Here is a 23,550-nt window from a genome sequence, read left to right as displayed (position 1 = left end):
AAATTCTGGAGATGTAATGCACTGTGCAGAGGAATGAGTTCCGTTGATCGTGTGTGTGTGTGGTTGACAATATTGTATACTTACAAGTGTACTAAGAGAGTAGATCTTAGGGGCATCTGGGTGGCTCAGTGGGTTGAGGCCTCTGCCTTCTGCTCAGGTCATGATCCCAAGGTCCTGGGATCGCTTCCCGCATCGGGCTCTCTGCTCAGCAAGGAGCCTGCTTCCTCCTCTCTCTCTGCCTGCCTCTCTGCCTACTTGTGATCTCTGTCTGTTAAATAAATAAAGAATACATAAAAAAGAGAGTAGATCTTATGTTAAAGGTCCTTATCACCAGAAAAATGAAAGCAGGGAGGCAGGAGAACACTTTGGGGCGGGGGGAGGTCTGTTTATGGCATAGACTGTAGTGATGGGCACAAACTCAGCCAAGTGTGTAGGTTAAATATATACAGCTTTTTGTAGGTCAATCGTCCTTCAATAAAGCGGTCTTAAAGTTTCTGGCACACTGAAGGGACTCCTCCGTTCATGGTGGCAGCTGGCATTAGCATTGTGACCAGAATGGCCCCCCTGGGTATCCTTAACCGTGCACGTGTTTTGAAGGCCTTTACAAATGCGGCCTCTGCATTCGACGACATCCTCTTTTCCTCAGCCTTCTTCAGTGTTTCACCAAGAGGGCGGGGGCTTGAGGCATCCCCCTGCCAGTGGCAGGGCATCACGCTGTCATCTGTGGTCCACCACGAATGGGTTCCGTCGCTGACCCTGACCGGGCCACGGGGTGGTGGGCGGGGGAGGGGGCGGGGGGACTCCCTACCGCTCTGGGGAAATTCCAGGACGTCTTGGCACCCACCTATCCCCTCCTCCCCCGAAAGCCTGAGCTCCGGAGGGAGAGGCTGACAAGATCAAGAGAACAGGTTTTGCAGAGTTAGACAAAAACCTTTGCGGTTCATAACGTCAGCGAGAAAATTCCAAAACCCCGGGGCGAGCGGTGCTGTGGATGCCGCTCTCAGCAGCGCGCCTCTGATTGGCGCTGCCGGCCGCCTCCCAGCCAATCAGCGCGGGCGCTGCGAGACCTGGAACTTCAGAGCTTAGCAACGAGAAATCTGGAGGAACTCTGGAGTTAATTTAAGGAAAGGGGAAGGGAAAAAAAGAGAGAGAGAAGGGAATTAGTAGGCAAATAATCAGGCAGCACAGTTTTATTATTATCTTGTGGCCAGGGCAAGTCATGAACGTTTTCAGCATTAATTACCAGTTGAGAGGGGCCCAGCCAGCTCTCTTGTCTCAAACACCGCGGCTGATGTTTCGTTGATGTTTTGGGTTTTTTGTTTTGTTTTGTTTTGTTTTGTTTTGTTTTGTTTTTCCTCCTGAGCTGGTGCTTAGGTAGAGATGGGAACGGAGCCAAGAAAGAATGGGCAGAATAGGTATGATAATTGAAGAAAAACAAAACAAAAAATTAAAAAACCACCCTTGGTCCTGGCTGCCCTGCCTCCTTCCAGGAGCCACTTGGCCAATCTTTTCCTGGGATCATCTTCTATCACGTGACATCCCGGATGCCAGCCTGTCTGAAATGGGAACTGGAGGTCAGGGGGGGGCTCGAACTGGTTTCTGTGATTTCACATGGAGGCCCAGTTGGAGGGGATGGTGGCATTGGCTGGGCCGTCGGATGACTGCTTATTAGGTCCCATTTTTGTGTCATCGTCAAGACAGGGGCTATAATATAGAAGCGAACATCAACTAACAGTACCTGCTGCTGTGGGCGGACAGTCTAGCCAGGAGCCGGGGAGACTAGATAGGACTAAGCAGTTCATTAGACAAATAGCCACGTGGTTACAGTTGGGCTGACTCTGAGCCAGAAAGGCTGGATGCTAGGAGAAGGGTGTGTGGGTCGGGGGTGGGTGGGTGCAGTTAGAAGGGCTCTGGCTTGCCTAGTCCCACCTGGAATATCCTAGCAGTCGGGTGGGTTCCAGAGGGAGGCAGCTGGGCCAGGCAACCCGAGCGAGGGGGCCTCTGGGCTGGCAGAGTTCAGGGTCTGTCCTAAAGCAATTGGGAAAATGAGGACCCATTTCAGTTTCTAAACTGGGATGTGGGATAATTAGATTTAGGACTCAGAAAGAATACTCAGGCTGTCGGGGGGGAGGGAGGACAGAGCAGAGTGGGCAAGGAAGGAGGCGGGGTGATGGAGCGCTTGGGAGGCCACTGAAATGGCAGGCGGGCGGTACCTCCAGGGGACCTTGAGCTTGAAGCCCCAGCACTTATAAGGGGTCCCTTGATGGTTCTCTTCAGCCTGCTCCATCCCAGGGCCTCGTGTCCTGGAAGACATCCATGGAGACACCTTGCTCTGCCATCACATGACCAACTCTTCCTAGTTGGTCCAGTACCTGCCTGGGTTCAGCCCTCTGAGGTCCCGGTTCCTTGGAACCCCCAGGATGGTTGGTCCCCCGACTCTTGGACAGGATTAAGTGGGGCCAAAAGTCTGTTTCCCTCACTGTGGGACGCTTCCCTGCATCTTCTCCCCAAGCAGCTTAGACATAGGCTTAGCAGCTACTTTGCTGTGTGGCCAGGAGGAAGTTACGTGGCCTCTCTGGGCCACTCTTTGCTCATTTGCAGAAATAGAGTTTGAGCCGGAAAGCCTGTTGGTCTCGTGGCAGCCCTGATTTTTGGGCTCAGCTGCTGCATTTCAAAGCTTAATCAGTGTCTTGAGGACTGAGCACTGAGGACAGGGCCATATACCCACGGTGTAGCCTTGGGCAAGCTACCTTGCCTCTCTGTCCCTCTAGTACTTACCTCATGAAAGTGTGAGCACCAAAGTTAAGAGAAATTATTCTGTGTTTGGCATAGCTGGATACTCTGGTTCACTAAAAGTAAGGCTGGAGTTCAAATTTTCATTAAGTAGTGACTGCCCATTTTCAAAACAATGTGGATGTGATTAAGCACATTTACATTTCAAGTTTCGTGACATGCACTTTGTTATTTACAGCACTTACACTCTTGTTAAGATTGCTTTTTACCTCCAAGTGTCTGGTTCCATGAGGTGGAGACTAGGTCCTTTTCGCCACTGTCTCCCCAGTAATAGAAATTTGTTGAGTTAGTTGAGAGCACATTATGCCCATTGTACAGGTGAAAAGATCGAGGCTCAGGGAAGTTGAAAGTCCTACCATTAAGTGGTCAAATCAGAATTTACACCTGGGTCCAATTCAGGGTCCTGTTCTGTCAACTTCCTCGGGGGGCACTTCGAGGGGGGCAAAAGTGATAGAGAAGGGATGCAAACAGACAGATGTGGGGAGGGGGCCCCTGTGAAGATCTAAGAATTCTGTGAGGGGAGCAGCTATGGCGGCTTGGAATGGCACTGGCAGCCTGGCCTGATCCTCATGTGGACAGGAGCCTTGTGGAGGTTGTTTTCTCACATCGCTGGTTGCCATGGAGATGGCTGTGCGTGTGTGTGTGTGTGTGCGTGTGTGTGTGTCTACGTGTGTCGTGCTGAGATGTACCTCAAGTTGGCTACCCAGGCTTGCCCCTGAGCTGCCAGCTGTGGGTGGGCAGACCAAGCCGATGCCCTTGAGAGAAGGTAAGGAAAAGGCTGGCATTCTTATTTTTATCCTGAAAAATTTCAAGCACATACAAGAGTACACATTACAGTGAACCCCAGCTACCCATCACCTGCCTTCCACAATCCCCAGCTCTTGGCTAATCTTGTTCTATCTCTACCCCCTTCTCTTCCCCCCTCATTCCACATACTTTGAAGCACATTCCGGACATCAACCATTTTTTCTGCAGATATTTTTGCATATCGCTAAAAAAAAAAAAAAAAAAAAAAAAAATTTTTTTTTAACTACTATCACCGCTCCTACAACTAAGAGTAGTTCCTTAATATTAGCAAATATCCAGTGTTCAGTTCCTCTGGTGTCCCCTAAATGTTTTCTTTCCAGTGGTTAAAATCGGGACCCGTATAAGGTTCATACATTGATTGGTGGATATCTCTCTTATGTCTCCTTTAACCTGTGGGGACTCACGTCCTCCCTTTTTCTTCTCTTGCAATTTCTTTGTTGAAAAAACTGGGTTGGTTACTCTGTGGCACATCCTACAGACTGTCAAGAACCAGATTGCTGTTACCTGTGTTACTCTACTAGCTATAATTCTTACAAATCAGCAGCTAGATCTAGACATTCACTTTGATTCATGTTTGGTGTGTGTGTGTGTGTGTGTGTGTGTGTGTGTGTGTGTGTGTGTGTGTGTTTGTATAACCTTGCAGTGGCTGTTTAGTATTTCCATTTGAAGGCCCATAATGTCTCACTGTCCCTCTCTGTGACATTAGTAGCCATTGATGATGACTGTCTAGGTCCACTGGAGGTTGCAAAATCATGGCATACTAGTCCTATCCTTCTATCTTTGACTGTTAGCTAGAATACTTCCATAAAGGGAAGCTTGCCCTTACCAACTACTGGGTTACTGCAAGCTGTTATTCATATTAGAAAGGATAATTGCTTGGTTCTTTCCCTTTGACAGTTGTCAAAATAATGAGTTGTTTCCTCAGCATCCTGAGAGGTAACAAATGAGTTGATGTTTTTCTACTTTTCTTTCTTTTTTTAAAATTTATTCATTTGGGAGAGGGAGAGAAAGAGAGGAGAGAGCTTGCACACAACTGGGGGGAAGGGGCAGAGGGAGCGGGAGAAGCAGACTCCCTGCTGAGCAGGGAGTCCAATGATGCGGGGCTCAATCTCAGGACCTTGGGATCATGACCTGAGCTGAAGGCAGATGCCTAACTGACTGAACCACACAGGTGCCCCTGTTTCTTGGTAACCTAAGTATCTTGGTGACCTCATAGGTGTGGATGTATACAACATGTTTGAATACCTTGAGGTTATTATTCTTTTTTTTTTTTTTTTTGACAGAAAGATCAAAAGCAGGCAGAGGCAGGCAGAGAGAGGAGGGGAAGCAGGATCCCCTCTGAACAGAGAGACCGATGTGGGGCTCAATACCAGGACCCCGAGATCACGACCCGAGCCGAAGGCAGAGGCTTTAACCCACTGAGCCACCCAGGTGCCCCGAGGTTATTATTCTTACTGGTAACTTGAATTGTCCCATCTTTGGCTAGTGGGAGCCTCTTCACACTATCCTCTGCATCCTTTTTGACATGGCCCCAGAAGTCTCTGTTAGCTCCATGTGACCTGGGTGACCAGATATTTCAGGCTCACCTTGTACATTTCCTGCATCACACCTGGAATCAACCATATCTCCACAGAGCCCTGATTTCTGTTTAAAAGTGGTGTTTAGAGACCATAATGTGGGTGCCAGGGGTGCTTAGGTAGCTGCTGGACTGGTCATTCTTTCTCACCTTTTCAGGAGATGCGGTCAGAAACATATGCTTCATTTTGTCAGGCAAAATCTAGCAGGACTTTACCCTGATACTTTCAATTCAAATCTGGGGCTACGGGGCTTTCACTCTGTCTGATTTTGCATTTGCGACTCCTTCCTTCTCTAACAGTGTGACAAAGCGTGCTTCTAAAAGCACAGCTCTTTGAGTGTCCCCTCGAGCAGGAAGCATGGGAGAAAGCACTTCAGTCTGTCCCCTCAGATGTGAACCTGAGCTCTCCAAGGAGGACACTTAGAGGTGGGTCTGGGGGATGTCCGCTTCCGGGTCCATGAGAGGCCACATTCTCACGGCACATGAACCAGCTCCTTCCCCTATCCTGTGTGTGGATCCTCTCGTCTAGCGGCTTCCAATCCTGCCTGTACACTTGAATCACATGAGGACTTAAAAAAAAATCCTCCCACAGGGTACCTGGGTGGCTCAGTGGGTTAAGCCTCTGCCTTCAGCTCGGGTCATGATCCCAGGGTCCTGGGATCGAGTCCCGCATCGGGCTCTCTGCTTGTCAGGGAGCCTGCATCCTCCTCTCCCTCTCTCTGCCTGCCTCTCTGCCTACTTGTGATCTCTGTCAAGTAAATAAAATCTTAAAAAAAAATCCTCCCAATCACAATTAAGTTAGAATCCTGGGGCCAGGACTCTCCCATCAGTATTATTTTTTAAAGCAGTCTGGGTTATTTTAATGTGCATTCAGGGGTTAGAATCACTGCTCTAGTCCCTGCTTCTTGGCCAAAGGGAGATTAGAAAGAAGCCAGGGATGACACAGAATGGTGCTGCCTTCGAAGCAGCTTGGGTTTGAATCCTGGAACTCCTAGCTTCTGCCTCTCAGATCACTGTTAGAGCAATCCCTTGAACTTTCTGCCATAATCCAAACAGTCTCTGCCTCTTGCTGTGCTGCCTTTCAGATCACTGATAGAGCGATCCCTCGAACTTTCTGCCATAATTGAAACAGTCTCTCTGTGCTGTGCAGTCTCTGTCTCTTGCTGTGTCATTGTTGTGCAATGTGGTAGTCACTAGCCCATTGAATTAGTTGCTGGTGCAACCCAGGAAGTGAATGTTCAGATTTTTTTAACCCTTAGCTAATTCACGCAAAAATAGCCACATAGGACTAGTAGCTACAGTCTTGGACAGCATCACTCTGGAAAATGACTTAATAGCTACAAGCTTCATATCTGTGAAATAGGGACTAATCAGAGTTACTTCTTTGGGCTGTTGTAAGGATTAGAGATAATGTCTATTAAGCACATGTTGAACACAAGGCAGTCAATAAAATAACTGCTTCCTTTCCTTATTAACATCAGCCTGTCACTCTTGGACCAAAAAACCAAAAAACACAACACAACACAACACACACACACACACACACACACAGACTACCACCACCACCACCACCACCAAAACTTGCCCAGAAGTTGAGTGTTCAGAAGCACCCCACCACAGAGACTGAAGATTCTAAGCCATTCCAGAGAAACTCTTGGAAAATAGTCCGTAATTGCAGAAGTTCAATTGCATCAGGTGGTTACCAGTTGCAGGGGTTGTATTTTGTTACAGATCTAGCCGCGGCTCAATAAATTAAGCAATCACTCAAAATAACATGTTGCTTTAATCCCCTCTTGGAACAATTTCAAATTGTTCAGTTTTATATGAGCACAGCCCTTGAAAGGAGACTCACGTCGTCTCATTTCTTTTTCCTCCATCCATCAGACCCTCTCAGGACAGATCTCGGTGGGACTAGAGGAGGGAGGATTCCGAGCCGTGCAGAACTCCTTTTATCAAACCCGGAGTGTTTTCTATCTTCTGGCCTTTATGGGCTCCATGGCTCACTCGCTAAAATTACTGGCAGGTTTATCTGAAACTAACACAGAAAGAGACACCTCTCAGCAGCCAGTTTCTGGACGCAGAAAGCAAACTTGAGGCAGCTTTTCTATTCTCCTCTTCTCCCTAGTGGTTTATAATCTCACAGTAGAATTTCATTTCCCCTAGAAACTTGGCACTGGAGGTGTCAGCCGGGGAACATATTTGTTTGTGTAAATTAAAAGAAGAATATGTTTTGACCATATTTAAGTTCTAACTGCACTAAAGAAATAAATACTGACTTGCACAGCGCTTCTCGCAGCACAGTTCTGGCTCACCTCCCCAAACTCGGCCTTTGTTTATAAAACCCAAGCTGATGAGGACTCTGAACAGCTTATCACCTCAGAGGGGGGCCATGTCCACCCCCACCCCCACCCAGGTCTGGCAAGTCTGCTTACCTCATTTGGACTTTTCTCCCCCTGACACACTGCATCCTTCCTGGGGTGGGCAAGGGCATGGAAACGGGTTCCCCTACCCATGAATTCTTGATGGGCACTGGGCAGTAGCTATAGAAATTAAAAAGGCATGTATCCTCTAGACAGAGATATTCTGCTTCTAAGAATGTACCCTATGAGTATACTTGGACACATGCCAAAGAGAGTGTATGTTATAATGGCAAAATCCTGGTGTTAACTGAAATGCTGGCCGGTAGGGGACAGGTTAATTATGGTGCAATGCCAGAAGTCATTAGGAAGAACGAGGTGGGTCTGAGGGCTGTCACGTCTTCAGGATATATTGGAACGCCCCCCGCTTGCTTAATGTCATGAGCAAAAAAAGTGAATGCACTTGAACACGCTTTGAAAATGTATGGAGATTATGAGAACTGTTACCGTTCAGAGAGTGGAATTAGCGATAAATCGCAAAGGGCTGTTCCTTCATTTCCCACACTATTCTCTTCTGAACTATTTTTCTTACCACCAGCATGGTTTTATTTTTAAAACTTGGGGCAACTCAATAACCTGAAATCGTGTTTTTAAAAATGATTTCCATACTCTGGAGCAATATAAAATAATACTCTTTTCATTACGTATCTGTCAGGCCAATGGAGGGGTGATGGGAATCCTTGCTTTTCTGTTTCTTTTTCTTTTTCCCCCCCTTTTTTTTTTCCTGAGAGAGTGAGGGAGGGAGGGGCAGAGGGAGAGAGAGACTCTTAGACTCTTTTTCAAATTTTTTAAAAGGTTTTATTTGAGAGAGTGAGTGAGAGAGAGAGAGAAAGCACAAGCCAGGAGGGAGGGGGAGAGGCAGAGGGAGAAGCAGACTCCCCGCTGAGCAGGGAGCTCAATGCAGGGCTCCATCCCAGGACCCTGAGATCCCAATCTGAGCCGAAGTCCGATGCTTAACCTACTGAGCGACCCAGGCACCCCAGCTTTTCTGGTTTCTGTATTCAAATAACTTGGAGTGTGTTACACAGTGGTTCCAGAGAGACACTAGAGATGCCCACTTTCCAGTCCCCGGAACCTGTGAATTTGAACTTATGTGGTGAAAGATAGGCTTAAGTCAAGGATCTTGAGATGAGTTTATCCTGGACCACGCATCCTTAGAAGGGAGACACAGAGCCAGACACAGAGAGAAATGTATGAAGACCCAGGCAGAGATTGGAGCGATGTGGGCACAAGTCAAGGACCACAGGAGACACCGGAAGCAAGAAGACGCAAGGTTCAGCTCTCCCCCCTGAAGCACCTGATGGGAGTGTAGCCCTGCGGGGTTACGGACGTCAAGCCTCCAGGACAGTGAAATCCTTTCTGCCATTTTAAGCCTCTTGGTTTGTGTCCATTTGTTACAGCAGCCCTAGGAAACCAACGCATCACCTGACATTTGTAACCCCTATAAAATGTGCAAAGCACATAGGTACTTTAAGAGACAAGTCTGCTGGTCCTGTGTGTTTGGGGGAACACAGAGAGTGCATTCATGCACCCCACAGATGGGTGTTTCCTGAGCATCTAGTGGGGGGGGCAGGCACAGGTCCAGGTCCCGAGGGGACAGCATGGAACCAAACAGAGACGCCTGACCAGTTGAAGCTGACACGCCAGTGGGAGAGGAGAGATCGTAACTAAGATAAATGGAACACAGAGCACCCATGGTGGTGGCAGGGGCTGAAGAAAGAAAACATGGAAGACAGGAGCCAAGAAGGCCCCAGGGAGAATGGGGAGGGGACACTGGAGGAGATGCGGGCAGGGGCTGTGTGTCCACTCGAAGGGAGAGCTCTGAGCAGAGGAACCCAGCACAGAATGTGACCCTGCCAGGGACCCACTGGTGGGACCAGGAATCAGCAGGAATGCACTAGTCTTTTTTCCCTCCTCTTCCTTCCCCACGTCCCTTCTTTCCATGCTTGTTGTCTGCCTACTCTGCCCCAGCAGCTGGGGGCACAAAGATGTCCAGGGTCCCCATGCCCAAGATCCTCACTCACGGTGGAGAAAACAGGCATGAACAGGTCACCACAAATGTAACGTGGTAGGCACGAGAGCTTTGGCCAGGATAAGCCACATGCACGGTCCCTGGTGGAGAGGAGGGGTGGGGGTATGCCAGCGGCGAGGCTGGGGAGACAGAGGCAAGCAGGAAAAGTGCCTGAGTCCAAGTTCAGGAGCAAGGGTGTAGCTCCGACTCGGGGAAATGAATGGGAGGACAGAGTAGCACATGGACCTGGGGCTGGGGATTCTTCCATTCTCAAGTGCAGCAGGCCCCCCTGGGGACAAGTTCTGAGGATAACCTACTCCTTTTAGTTTCACAGAGCTCACGAAGAGGACACGGTCCCCGTCCTAAACTGGGGTTTGCTGCGCCGCACAGAAACCAGGGTCCATCTGACTGAGGGAATATGGCAGAATCATCACTCCGGTAGCTGTGATGGGCAGGGAGGGCTGAGCAGCTCCTGCATCCGGCACCTGTAAGGCTATGGGGTCAGAACTTGGCGCCAGCCTCTCTCCATCCTCCTCACCCCGATCCCATCTCCCGCCTCTCCCTCTCGGCTTGTGGACCTCAGTCTCTGGGGCCACGGGTACCTCCAGATGCTAGAGAGCCGAGCTAAAGCACACTTCCCGCCCGCTCCAGGAGGGACAAGCCCCGATTGGCCGTGCTTGGGTCACATGACCACACTTGGACCAATTACTGTGGTCCGGCCTGGAAGTGGGCTTCTGTGCCTGGTCCTGTTTGTCACGTGTCCATGTTTGGACCACGTGGTGGAAGGATGGGTGTGGCGAGCGGCCAGCTTTGGCTGTGTTCCCGCCAGTGTCAGGTGTTTTAGCGGAAGTGGGGGTGGGGGGGAATGGAGAGCAGGTGCTTGCAAGAAAACCCCACAAATAACAAAAAACCCAGAGCCATCTAACACCTCCAGAGTCATCTTCTGGCTGTGCTTCTACATTTACTTGGCAGAGAATTATCTCGATCTCGAGTCTGACGCTTTAAGATCCCGCTGTACCGTCTCCCAAACCCCAAGCTGCCCGCAGGATTTACTCAGACCGGTTGTAGTTCTTTTCTGGCTCCTGTCATTAGGTTGTTGGGAGCAAATTTAAAAAAAAAAAAATTTTTTTTTTTCTCATCTTTGGCTGACGATTGCTGCTTCTGCTAAGGGTGGGAACTGCGCCTATCTTGTGGAGGGCTGTGCTGCCTCTGCTCCGTTCATGCCCCTTCTGTGGCGTAGGGGAGCAACTGAGCGGTGAACGAACATCTCTTCACTCACTGAACTTGCCGCAGACAACAGGAGGAGGTACCAGTTCTCATCTGGTCTTTCCTCAAGGAGTCCCTGTGTCCTCTGTGGACCCCTTCCCCGGTTGTGTTGTATATACCCCTCCACGACAAGGCTCTATTAATAGAAGTGCATCGCTGGGCATCACCCACCCTCTGGGGGCTCTGAATCTCTTGTGTCTTGAGTAAAAAGTAGACATTCTTGAGATGAGACTCGATTAGCACAGGAAATAAGGTTCCTTCGGTTGGTAGAGGCTGTCCTTGAGAAGGCTAATGGAATTCTGTCTGAGCCGAGAGGGACTGGGTGCCACAATGGGCTGCCAGTGTGTGCCATGACCACCTGCCTTACAAACGCATCCCAGCAGTCCTGCCGCTGGATGGTTTGCTGACCAGTGGGCCTCTGTTCTGAAGACCACAGCCCCGTCATCTGCCTTGAGATCAGAGGACACTCAGAGTCCGGGACAAAATGGTGCGGCCAAGTAAAACAACTCCAGGCTCTCAGGGAGGAAGGCTTAAGGCAAATAGCCAATTTTTTTTTTTTTTTAAGAACTTATAACCCACATGTCAGCCGGGGTCATCTTATCTTTGGAGATTCAAATGGAATGGGCTTGAACTCTGTCCCTTGTGCCACGGTCTCCCACAGGGGAGACCCAACTTCTCTTGGAAATCTTCCAGGGATTGGGGGTGAGGAATGCTTACATCTCTCCTAGGCACCAAGGCTTACATTCCTGTGTCTAATGAATTAGTTCTGCTGGGGCACCCTTCTGAGGGCCTCGTGGGCAGGTGACATGTACGGTTGCACAGGGCCTGCGTTTGGTTTAATGCTCTGCCGTTGCCATCTTGAACTTCTGAATACTTTTTGAACAAAGGGCCCCATATTTTCATTGTGCAATTATATAGCCTTTTGGGAAATGCCCCCTCGCCCATACCCTCTCTCTGCGCACATGTGCGCGCGTGCACACACACACACACACAACCACTATCCTGCCTTTCAGTTATCTTCTTATGCCTTAAGAGGTTTTTCATTCTATTTCCATTCTCACAGACTTCAGAGAACTGCCTTCTCTGAAGAGACGTTCCTTCCACAGCCAAGGTGTCCCACTGAGGTATCTTTCTAAACTATAACCCTTTCCTCTTTAAAAGTTACTCAGTCACGGCTATTAAAATTACAAGTCTCAGATCCCCATGGTGTCCTACTCTGGCAGTCACTAATAATTCCTAATAGTTATAAATTCCAAGAGCTTCATAATTTCCTCAAGAATAGAGAGGCCAATTCAATGTCTCCAGAGCTAGGGGTCTCTCACCTAAAATAGCTTAGTCACTTCACAGGGAGGAGAGAGAGGACAGGAAAGAACATTGCCAGGGCCAAACCAGAGGCAAGTTTTTCAGCCTGGAACAGGGTTGGGCCAATTACAGCCTGTGGGCCCAATTCGGCCCATGTCTTGTTTTTGTAAATGAAGTTTTATTGGAACACACAGCCACATCCGTTCATTTCTGTGCTGTCTGGATCTTTTTGTTGTTGTTGTTATAATGGCAGAGTAGAGTAGCTGTGACACACACCATATGGCCTGCAAAGCTGAGAATATTTAGTATCTGGCCCTTTAGAGGGAAAGTCTGCTGGTCCCTGAGATCCAAGATCCAGGATTGATCCCCAGCTTATCACAGGAGAGCTGTGTGACCTTGGACAGGTCAGTTTCTCTAAGTGCTTCCTCATCAGCAAGCTGAAAGGCACTAACAATGTCTCCCTTTTATGTTGCTTGGGCAATGACTTCATGCACGTTAAGTGCCTAGTACATATAAAGCACTCAGTATATGCTAATGGTTGTGTTATTTAGAAAAGGACTTTATGGGGTTATCAGAGGCAGTGGAGATCATGCCTGTGAAAACACACAAATGTTTATTATTGTATGAAATATCTTAAAGGCTTTTGAGATGATTCTCTGCTTCTCACTAGTATTTATAATTTGGAGCTGTGAGAGTATGAAAGGCCTCTAATTTCAGAGGAAGATTCTCATTTAGTAGCCCAGGACATTGCCCCCCTTGACCCCTGGCTGGAATTTGCACCTGTCCAGAACTAAAACCTGAGTATTTTTTTTTTTTAACTGAACTCTGTCTGCATCTTCTCCAATAACAGGTGCTAGGGAATCTGGGCCCATATGTCTCTAAATATCCATGCTGTCTCTGAGCTCCCCAGCAGAAGCTGTTCCAACAGCACCCTGCTGCAGAGTGTTGGCAGGTCGGGGCGGGGGGGGGGGGGGTGCGGCCAGGGATAAATCGGTTTGGATCAGCATGGACAGCAGCCTCCCCATTCATTTGCTTCACTTCACAGACATTAACTGAACAGCTAATATGCGATGGGTCCTAGGAATACACCCGTGAACGAATGACAGTGGCTGGCCTTAGCTGTTGCTCCCTTGACTTCTCAGAGGGGCAACAAATAAACCAAGAAGTCTCAGAGCAGTTCAGCCCTGGAATTGATCTTCCTGTTGTCCCCAGGATTTCCATCCCATACCGAACCCTGCACTGATGTATTGGAAAATCACTGCACCCGGCTGTAGGTTCTGTGGATGGTAGGCGCTCAGAGTGACTGCTTTGGGGGCATAAATCAGATCTGGGCAGGGCTGGCTCCCTAGTTTGCAAAATGAAAACCTGGGTCCCTTGTGCCAAAATTACTAAAAATGTTCAGGTGATGACATCAGGTCACTAAAGCCAGGACCAGGCTCACAACCTGGGGTCAGACCCTGCCAGCTGGGAGCCTCCCTGCACCTCGGTTTTCTCGTCTGAACAAGGACCCGTTAAGGCCCATCGAAGGGTTGCTTACGGCTGTAAAGGTACATGAGGTATGTCGAGTGCCTACGACAACAGTCCCCGTTTGTTACTCTTAGATAACGGTTATGCCTTACGCAGCTCATGATCAATGGCAGGCAGTGTCCTTAGTTCTTTAGGGACGTGCGTTTATGACCTCCTCACCGCAGCCCTGCCATGTGGGTTCTATTATTCTAGCACCTCTGGACGGGGCAGCAGAGCCCAGAGAGGAGAGAGAGCTTGCCCGAGGTCACATACCAGTCAATGGAAGAATCTGGATTCAAAGATGTCCGGATTCAATCCGGGACATCTGGCCCCTCGTCTGTGTTCTTAACCCACCTGTGTGTCCCAGGAGTCAGCAAGTGACTGACATGCCCGTGGGCGCACACACGCACAGGCAGAGATGCACGCCCCTTCGCCAAGACGCTAACACCAAGCCTAGGGTGTGAAATTTCCTAATGTGGGGTTCTTTCTTTGCCTTCTCTTTCGTCTGTCTTCTGATTCAAGGTGGAGCCCCGTGAGGGCAGGGGCTGTCTTGCTCCCGGCTGGGCTCTGAGCCCCTGGCCTGGTGCTCTGCACACAGCAGGCCCTCCACAGTCCAGTGCTCATGAAGGGTGGCAGGAAGCGTCTAGCCGGACATTCTGATCTGGAATCAATAGTTGCAATTCTCAGAACTTCAGGACCATATGGCTTAAGAATTTGTTCCGGAAGATCCTGTAGCTAAAGAAACCATCTCATTCGCTTCTGGCTTTTCCCACCTGGGGTTCTCCCCACTGAGTGGGAGAGAGGCATGGAAAAGGCCCCCAGCCCCCATCCTGGCCGGTGCGGTGCGGGGGCATGGGTTGTGCTCAGGCAGCTGGGCCGGCAGCTGTCCGCCAGGCTCTCGGTGCCTGCCCCAGCTGGCCAGCTGGGCCCCGATGCCACCCCCCACCCCATGACACAGCAGAAAGTGAAACCAGAGTCCGCCCCTGCTGGCTGCGACCGAGCTCTTGCTGTTTCCCTGTAAAGCCACCGTCCCAGGAGGATGGGCAGGGAGCTGGTGCCCGGGCCTGGTGCGGGGTGGCCTGTCGAAGGAGTGTCCCTCTGGGCTGAGGGCACTGCTATGGCCCCTGCCTGTCCCAGGGCCACTGGTGTCATTTGTGAACCACAGGAGCTGCCAGATGGAGCCCTGTGACTTTCTTGATCTGGGACACGGTTTATTCTTCTCCCCGACCCACTGAGAAACCGAGGCCTGGAGAGGTGTCCTGGGGAGGAGGAAGGGCTCTGGGTCCTGACGATCCTATGACGGGAAACGGATCTGGGGAGATGGATCTGAGTTACGGTGGGTGGACGGGGGGGCGTGATGTAGGGGTGGAGATGTCATTGGTGTGGGTGTTCGGCGGGGGGGGGGGGGCAGCTTTGAGAAGGGAGGACCTGTGACACCCAGGCTGCCATGGGCGGAGGCCGCCACATATTTGACTTAGCAATCCAGCTCTGTGGGTGCCAAAAATCAGTGAGACATACACGAATGTGTAATTAAGGGGGCCTAGGAAACTCGACCTTCTCAACTTCTGCCCCATCTTTAGGCCACCTCTACTGTACTTTGCTTAGTATTTTTCTTCCAAGCAACGTACTCTCTTTCACTTACGTAAGCTGGTACAGAAAAGGGGTCCTTCTGTCCCTTACGCTCAACTGAAAACAAGTGCTTGCTGCAAACAGAAACTCGCCATACAGGGAAATACCGAGGAGAGTAAACGGCACTTGGAACCGGGTGCCACTTCCAGTCGCTGGGTAGGTCTGCGCATCGGACCTGGGAGGCGGCTATTCTAACGTGTGGGTTTCACATGGAAGGATACGGCTGCTCAGAGAGGTTGAGCCATTTGCCTGGGGTAACACAGCGGGAGTCCCAGACGCAAGCAGGCTGATTCCAGAAACGTGCGCGCTATGGGGCTGCGCTCTCCCCTCCCCGAGTCACCTCAGCCTATAAGGCATGTGTTAGGAAATACCATAACACCTTCCCGGGTGAATGCTTTAACATCCCCATTTTCAAAGCACCTTCGGGGCTCATACAGCCCGAACTCACTACAGCAGTGGGTGGCAACCGCCAACGTTTCGAGGCCAGAGCCTGGAGGGTGGCCCCTCCTGTGGCAGATAGGGAAACTGAGGCAGAAAATGGGAACGTGGCCTGGCTCAGGGATTGGGATGGGGAGAACGCCAGGGCCGGCCAGGGCCCCTTGCCAAGGTGAAGATCCCAGAGGCCCGGCTGGAAGGACCAGGCTGAACGGTGAGAGTTGCCTCACTCGCCTGGTCAAACTGGTAACACTTGCTCCTTTTCTACCTTTCCCCCCATTTCCACCCCCCTCCCCCCACCTAAAGGCGGCGCACAGTCCCCACAGCGGCCGTTTCCCGGGCCTGACCTCCAACACTCTGCCCCTGGAGGGCAAAAAAGCGCGATTAGCAACCAGTGTCTATGATGGTGCCTTTTTCTTTTTCGTGGCTGTGGCTGGGGCAGGAACCAGTCATGAGCCCTGTGTGAGTGCAAGGGGGGACGTGTGTACAGGGAGAACTTTGAGGGGAATGTCTTTCTCTTCTTTTAGTTGCTGGAGGACCTCCGAGATGCCGTCTTCCCAGCTGGCCCAGGGACCCCGAGGAATACTGCAAGAGCAATAAGGATTTTTAGGGGCATTATGATAGTGGAACGGAAACACATCTGCCCCCAAAAGTCCCTCATTTTCCCTGCGGTAACAAACCAGCTGGGCAGGAAGTGGTGGCTCTCGGAGCACCAAGAGCCAAACTAAAAAGGAAAAAATGTACGAAGTTAGAGCAAACGTTCAACAAGCCAGAGCTTTCAGGGTACATGGCGGGCCCTTCCCAGCTCCCCAGAAAGACTGATGATCCACAGCCGGCTAAACGGGTCACCATGCAGCGGCTTCGAGAACAGACGTGCCTCCTCTGTGCCCAGAACACCGAGATCAGGGATCTCAGAGCCGGTTAGAAGCATCAGTCCATGACACCAGGCCACTTCCACGATTCGCCTGTGACATTTCCCCAAGACCCCGATGGATTCCCCCCGAACTCTCCTTCCCGATCTAAGGGAACCATGCATCCGTCAGTACCTCCTCGTGTGGAACGTGGAAAAGGCAGTCAATGTGGAAACCGAGGGGAAAAGACCTGGAAAGGGGAGCAGTGGTTTCCATGGCCATACAACCAACCCAAGGGGCGAAGGCTTGGGCAGGGTCATGGCTGATGGGGCAGAAGCAGGTACAGGTGGGAGGAAGCCCCGCTGAGGTCCAGAACACCATCTCTCAGGTCTGACTACCAGAGGTTGAGGACTAAGAAGCCCAGCGCACTGGCTTCCCTGGGGCCAGTAGCCAGCAAGCTCTCCGTGGGTGCCGTTCCCCTATGCCGGCCAGCACCCCCGGGCCCCCGAAAGGGTTAACCTTTCCCTGGTTGCTGACACCCGAGCAGGAGGCTGCTTGCTCAGCAAGCTGGCCTATCACACTGGGCCATCGAGAGAAGAGAGGGGCTGAAAACAGCCTCTGTGAGCCCTGTGAATGGAGGCCACCTCTGCCTTATCACCCCTGGAACGAGAACGGGATGCAAAGCCTTCCCCGGACTCAAAGCCTTCCCGTTCCCGGCCCAGAACCCGCTCCCCGAGTGCTCGCGGGCTTCTGGGCACCTGTTGGGCGGCCCCTGAGCTCTGGCAGGGACGCGGGGCATCTGTGCCGGTGAGCACCCGGCCGTCGGGGCCAGGCCAGCCAAGGAGCGACTCCACGCTCGCCATGTGACAGCTGGCGGCCCGGCCCGGATCTCTTCTTTCAAGCAACACCTAAAATATTCTCTGGGTGAAACAGAGGCTAAATATGGCATGGCCTGCGAGCGCCTGGTCTGGACCTTTGAATGCCACTGTAAGATACCATCAGGAACCCACAAGGCCAAGTGGGTGTCCCGTGGGACTGGCTGACTTGGGTACAACACGCCTGAGCTGGCTTCTTTCCTGCAAGTTCCACTCCGGGATGCCCACCCGGATCTCTCTCGGCCGCCCCCCCACCCCCGCCCCGCCAGGCCGGCTCGGGATCCCCTCATCTGCCCAGCAGGCCCTCTGAGGGGCTTCTGACACCTTCTCCCCACTTTTGGGCTGCGACCCTTGCCCTGCCAGCCTGGGTCTTCCTCGCTGCCCAATGGAAGAGGGCTGGGGAAGGCAGCAGCTTGCGTGGGGGGCTAGCACAGTAGCGGACATGCTGCTGGCCCCGTGCCACGCCCCTTGGGCCCACCCCAAATGCAAGGATCCTGGAGAGACTTCCAGCTGGCCTGCCAAAACACAGCTCTGCCCCTGAACCTTCTTGACTCCCATCTGCTCTCACACAGGAGGATTTGCCCCAAGCCCCTAGGACTGCCTCATCGGTTTCCCTCTGAGCATCTGGGAGGCTCTGCTTAGCAAAGTGGGGTTCTGCCCTTGCCAGAGAGCAAGTGGTAAACGGGACAGTAAGGCCTGCAGTCTCTGGGGAGGCCACCCTCAGGAGCCAAACACCCCTCTTCTGGCCAACAAATGCTACCGGCCAGAGGAGAGACACCCCCCCTACCCGGTGCACCTGTCCGGGGGCTCTTTTAGGCTCTGGTTCGTGCCTTTAAGGCAACGTTCAGGCCTGGGTTGGCCGCAGTGCAGGCTGCCTCGGGCAAAGATGCCAACAGGCCCGGGCACTGATCTCACGCACGATTCCAACAAGAGAGCCTAGTTTTCTGCACGCCTCTGAGAACTTTCACACCACGCTGCACAGCTAAGTTCAGGCACAAGGTGGCCAACACCTCCCTGCCCTGCGGAGGCCAAGCAAATCCTGGACAAAAGGCTCCATCGTCCCCGTCTTCCGGGTGCATTTTTAACATGGCTTTCTTGTGACACCAACAGCAATTTCACTTCCTACGTGCGTGTGTCTCCCTTTCATGGAGCGGTGCGGCCGGTCAGGGATACCCAAGTTTACCCTGTGGTTCCTTAAATGCCCATGCTTGATAGAAGGAAGATGATATACAATCCGAAACTTCAGGGCTCTGACTATAAATACTGACATGCCTCCTACAACCTCAGATGCCAGGCGGGAGACCAGACGAGGGCTGGGGGCTCAGGCAGGCGCGGCAGCACCCCAAAGCTCACTCCTTCCCAACTCTGTCATCCATCCTTCTGCTCGAAAAGCCTGCGTGGCTGTGTGGCCTGCACAGTCGATGGTGTTTTACCTCACAGTCGTGTGGTGGTTTTGTTTCCCTCGTTCTGTACATAAACAGCACAGAAAAAAAAACAAAACAAAACAAAATACTGTACATGTTCCTGAGTTTGGGATGCTGGGCAAGAGAGAAAATTCCAGAACAATGTTTCATTTTGTTGGTGTGTGCACATTTTTTTTTCTTTTTCTTTTTTTCTTTCTGGCAAGTGACTCTAAGGACCGAGTTTCCCTTAACCGTGATCTGGCTAATTTTTATCCTTAACCGCCCCCAACGAACGAGCTGTATTTACTCCACGATCCCAATGAAAAGAGGGTGAGCTGATCTGCTACTAGAAAGCCGTACCTTTACCTGGGAAGAATCAGCTTTCTGTTTTTAATATAAGGTGGAGTGTGTGTGTGTATGTGTGTGTGTGTGTGAGAGAGAGAGAGAGAGAGTGTGTGTGTGTGTGTATGTGTGTTTGGGGGGTGGTGCTAGGGAGCAAGAAACGGAGTGTTCCCTTGTAGGGACTTTCCCACCTTTCATTGGTTTGAGTCATAAACGCATGTTTTATTCTTAAGTATTTCTCTCCTTGCACTAACCCCTCTAGATCGTATTATCCCCCTTCGAAACATTTGTGTCTCGATGAGATTCGCCAGATCATGTATATTACTAAGAACTAAATCCAAAGTTTCTATTTTTTTTTTTTTTCTTTCTGAATCCACACCTCTAGGAGGTGGGGGGTCGGGCTGGGGAGAGCAACCCCTTCATGAAATTTCACACAGAGGCCAAAGGAGAAAGGCCAAAATGCGTTCAGCACATTCAGCAGTTCCTTGTTAATTTCTGTGTGTGTCTGTGTGCGCGCGTGCGTGCGCGTGTGCGTACGTGTGTTTTCTTACTGCTGCAGGCAGGGAGAGAGAGGATGGTGGCAGGAATAAGCAAAGGAGCTGTGAATTCTCTGCCGAAGTACCAGACCGAGGACTTCTCTCTGCAGAGTCCTGATTTGCAAGCCCCTCCCCATGCCACCCTGCCTGTTTCCAGACTCCGAAGGGGGGAAAAGTTGCGCTAAATGTATTCAGACTTACACGCACCATGTCAGGGGCGGCTGCGTGTGCCACTGCAAATGCTCACAGGAAAGCAGACTCGCTCCACATCCGGCATGAAACTCCGTCTGATTTTCCCCACTTCGCCATCCAGGCATGTTAACATACGGCTTCACCGCCTGGATGAGAGCTCAGTGTCTTGGCGCAATGTTCCCCGTTCCGGCCTCGTTAATTCACGCAAAACCACGGATTTGTACAAGTATCATTACAGGCTAATTTGGCGAGATATCCTTATTTAGCAAAGCAAATAGGATCTGACAGCTCTCTGGGGCTGCCTGGGTGGGGGCAACGATTCAGCAAAGCACAAGCACAATTTGTGTCACAATGTGACAATTTCCCATCAATGAGCCATGCTGGGACCGTGGACTCTCGGAAATTGTGCTGTTTCATCGTATCCCCTAACGAAGAGAAAAGAACTCGGCAAGTAAAGAGCTGTTTTTGCCAAGGCCCTGGAGTGCAAATGTCATCTATGTGTACATGTCTCCTGTCTGTTACAAACACAGAATCTCCCATCAAGAACCCTGTGTTCCAAAGTTCTCCGGGTACAGCTCACTTTCCTGTTCGGTGCTGTGGACATGCGACTGAGCGACTGAAATCCAGGTTTGCAAGTAAATCAACTTAAGGTATGTGGGTGTCTGTACAGGTCACAACCGGAGGGCAGGGCTGTGTGTGTGTGTGTGTGTGTGTGTATGTGTGTGTGTAAACGAAGACAACTTAATAAGGTGAATGCTCCAGGCTGAGCATTTGTGCCCCATCACCCTTGTCTTAGAGAGCTCCCATGAACACACTATCCTGAGTTTCCTACAAAAATGGCTCAGAGCAAGGCACCAAAGAAATAGTCTGTGTTGGAAGTCAGCAGAGGGGTGCTCCTGAAGACAGATCTAACGTCATTACCATTCAGAGCTCCAACGGTGTTTGATTTGGAGGGTGTCAAACGGGGATGCCACTCATTCCGTTCAAATCCTATCCTCTACGACATCTCATTAAACCACTAAAGGAAGAAAAAAATTATACAATTCCCTTATCTCTTTCTGGCCTCCCAAGGCAAGAGGCTCTTAAAAACTGAACAGGTTCAATAAACTGAGTGGTGTGTGCGACCACACGTGTGCGGGCGCACACACGCATACATACACACAAGAATATCCACCCCCCCCTCCCGCAACAGCCTTTCACTTTTACCAAAAGTAGCAAACCTCCCCCCCCTTCTCCAATCAGCTTTTAGACATGCAACTTGGAGGTGTTAGCTCTTGGCTCTCTCTCCAGCGGCTGCTGGGCCTGAGTCCCTCGATGTTTAGAATGACCCCAAAAGCGGGACTTTGTGGGCCAGTTGGATAAAACATAAACTCATCTCGCCCTCAAAACCCCGATTCTGGGACCACAGCCTCCAAAACCTTTTGAAAGAAGTGTGTTCCCTTCCACAGCTCACGGCCCTGGGGCAGGCGGCCTCGGAGGGAGGATTTTGGAGAATCCTGGATAATTAAAGGAAATCTCGGGTTTGCCTACAGAGATGACAGTTGATCTTACTGAAAAGCCAGGATGGTGGTGGGAGGGATGGGGGCTGGTATTTTAACCACCCCCAAAGCGGGTATCTTTTCCCTCTCCTGCCCCCAGCCCCACAAGTTGGGCCCAAAAGCTTTCCCTGGGAAGATGTGAGGGCTGGGCCCCCAAAACGTCCCTTAGCAAAGCGCAAAAGGGGTGCCCTCGGTGCCGCATGCAATCCCCACCCCCCACAGCCAGCTAAAGTTTAGTTATTTACGCCCTTAATTGTCCCTCATTAAAGTCAAATTTGCTGCTTGCCGGGATTGGGGGAAATTATTTCCACTTAATAGCTCAATTAGCCTCTGGGTTCCGAAAAGGCCAACCCCCCCTTTTCTCCCTATTTTAAACCCCCTCTCTTTTTCACAACTTCTCCTAAAAATAAATTATAAATATGGATGTGTCCTCAGAGGATCTGAGCGGCACATTCCAACGCTCCCCACGGTGGGGACTGGAAGCAGGAGAAAAGCAGAAAGGCCACTCCCCCATCCCCAAATCAAAATGTCTCTCCCCCCACCTTTTTTTACTCTAACTCTTGTCAGAGCAACACGGTGTGGTCTCGGGCCCTGGCACCCCAGTCTGCACCCCGGAACCGAGTCGCGTGTGTCGTCCCCCCACCCCCCCACCACCACCCCGGGCTCCTGCCCATCAAAAGCTAAGCCAACGTGCTATGGCCGCCTGCTCCTCGCGGGGAGGGCGGGAGGGGGCAGCCAACTTTACTTCGGGGAGGCGATAACTCTCTGGGGACTGTCCTCCCCTGCTTTGCCGGCGGTCCCCGGGGCCCGGGCCGAGCCAGCGAGGCCCGCGGGGCGCACGTGGAGTGGCGGGGCGCCGCGGGCGCGGACCTGCGAGCCGGCGGCCTGCTCTCGGCGCGGCATTGATATCGGGGTCACGCAGCGAGTCAGTTTCCCGCACGGGCTTTCCGGGGTGGGGGCGGGGTGGCTGCCTTTCCAACCGCCGATTAATTTCCAAGCCCCAGCATCGGGGAGGTGGGGGGCTGCCTCGCCCGGATCCCACCTCCTCGCCTAACACGCCCCTCTCGGGAGCCGGGGAGGGGGCCGGGGAGGTAGCCCAGCCCCGCCGCCTCGGGGGGTGGCAGCGGCGGCGGATCGCAGCCCAGACAAGCGTCTAGCGCCGGGTCCCCGGAGAGCCGGGCGCTGCCCCTGCCACCACCTCCCCGCTCGCGTCCCCACCCGCCCCCCCCCCAAGCGTCCGCCCCGCACCCCCTGGGCCCGGGGGCCTGGGCACCCACCTGCCTCGGCCCCCGCCCCGGCGCGGGGGGAGGGTGCCATGCAGGCAAGAGGGGGACACTCACCGCCGCTGCCTCCTCCGGGGACGCAGGGGGGCCCCCCGGGGCTGCGCCTTCCTGGGCTCCCGGGAGGCGTGCGCGGGGCGGGGGGCGCCCGCGGGCCCTGCAGCCTCCGCCTCGATTGGAGCCCAGCCTCAAATCCTTCACCGCGGGTGGGGGGGGGACTTCTAGAGAAAGATCCCACCCCTCCCTCCCCAGACAAGATCCAAGTGATGGGCGGGGGGCATAGAAAATCCTTTTCTGCGGAGAGCACGGAGCCGACGGGGCTGCACCCGGCCTCCACGGTCCGCTGCTGCCACAAAGCCGCGCCCCCGCCCCCCCCCCCGCTCCCCCCTCCCCCGCCCCCCCCCCACGCCCTACGGCCGGCCCGGGGCGGGGGCTGGGCCGGCCGGGGGTTGGCGGCGCTGGGGAGGCGGCGGCGGCCCAGGCGGGGCGGCTCCTCCCCTGCCCGGGAGAGAGGGCGAGAGCCTGGAAGCGGCGCGCGCCCGCCCGCCTGCCCGGGTGGGGGCTGGGGCGGGGGCGGGGGGGGGGGGGTGCCTTCCTAGAAACCCTCGCCAAATATAGTCAGCGGATAGGGGCATTCCTAGAAATGCGGCGGCGACGTCAGCCTCGACCTGTGGGGGCAGAACCTGGGGTTCTCCAAACTGGGGTGGGGGGGGGAAACGGACGAGGGAGGGAGAGATTCCCCATTTCCAACACCCCGTGGGCCGGAGGAGGGAGCCTGGGCAGGGCCTCCC

General features: G+C 52.5%; 1 long non-coding RNA gene across 3 annotated transcripts; it reads right to left on the bottom strand.

Annotated features, from left to right (window-relative positions):
* Positions 1 to 260: 260 nt before the first annotated feature.
* Positions 261 to 23,100, bottom strand: LOC125090598 (uncharacterized). Of its 3 annotated transcripts, XR_007124398.1 has the most exons (4): positions 22,820 to 23,100; positions 7,609 to 7,716; positions 7,029 to 7,211; positions 261 to 1,108 (listed from the first exon to the last, which is right to left on the bottom strand). It is a non-coding gene; the product is annotated as an uncharacterized LOC125090598 (long non-coding RNA). The 3 variants fall into 3 exon arrangements; XR_007124397.1 differs by lacking the exons at positions 261 to 1,108; positions 7,609 to 7,716 and adding an exon at positions 9,922 to 16,327 and having other exon boundaries at positions 6,941 to 7,211; XR_007124396.1 differs by lacking the exon at positions 261 to 1,108 and having other exon boundaries at positions 6,941 to 7,211.
* Positions 23,101 to 23,550: the final 450 nt, after the last annotated feature.

Source organism: Lutra lutra, chromosome 18, assembly GCF_902655055.1.
Source record: "Lutra lutra chromosome 18, mLutLut1.2, whole genome shotgun sequence".
NCBI lineage: Eukaryota > Metazoa > Chordata > Mammalia > Carnivora > Mustelidae > Lutra > Lutra lutra.
This window is presented reverse-complemented; position numbering and strand designations above follow the sequence as displayed.